Below are 772 nucleotides of genomic sequence, written 5' to 3'. Positions count from 1 at the left end.
GTGGCAATTCACTGCGCAGCGAAACCCTGCCTGTAGTTACGCACAGGTCACGGGCAGTCTGCAGCGGAGTTTTGGTTGTATTTCACAAACAGTCCTTTTATTTGTGTTTGACTAACGCAGGCACAACTGGAGGCTGGTTTTTCTTTTGGGGGCTTTCAGTATAAACATTAATGGCAGCTCTCTATTTTGGGTGCAGACTGAAAACCAGATTGTTTTGTAGTTGCAGAAGACTGCTGGGTAAATCAGAGGACGTTGTTATTGCGACTGAACTTTTCTCTCAAGAAAGCAGGAGGAGTTGCTCTATTTTTTAATTCTGCACAGCTCTAGGCAAACCATTCGCTCCAAATATTTGATGTTTGCCACACTTGTTATGAGTTTCTCCAGAGAGATGCTGGCTTTTGGCAGCAAAAGATAAAGTTGACTGATACAAATGAATCACAGTACCCCAACAGTAATTAACAGTGATGCAATACCCATGCGAAAAAGAGGACTTGAAGAATTAACTGTTGAGTTTTCTTGACGATGCAGCTGCACTTTAAGAGAGAAAGCTCAACCCATCACAGAACTCCATTGTGTACATTAGAGAAAAAAGCTTGGCAAGATACATTAAAGATTTTTGCTAAAGAGATACAAATATTTTGCAAGGTCAAAGGGCTTTGAGGCAGGCTGTTCTGACTTCCAAAGAAAAGTAGGCAGTATGACAAAGAAACAGTAATATTTTTTTATCTTCTTTTTCACACTTCATCATCTAAGAAAGACTGTCTTTTTCAAC

The sequence above is a fragment of the Buceros rhinoceros genome, unplaced genomic scaffold (assembly GCF_000710305.1).
Source record: "Buceros rhinoceros silvestris isolate BGI_N320 unplaced genomic scaffold, ASM71030v1 scaffold5512, whole genome shotgun sequence".
NCBI lineage: Eukaryota > Metazoa > Chordata > Aves > Bucerotiformes > Bucerotidae > Buceros > Buceros rhinoceros.
The sequence above is the reverse complement of the archived record's forward strand: the minus strand, read 5'-3'. Positions refer to the sequence as shown.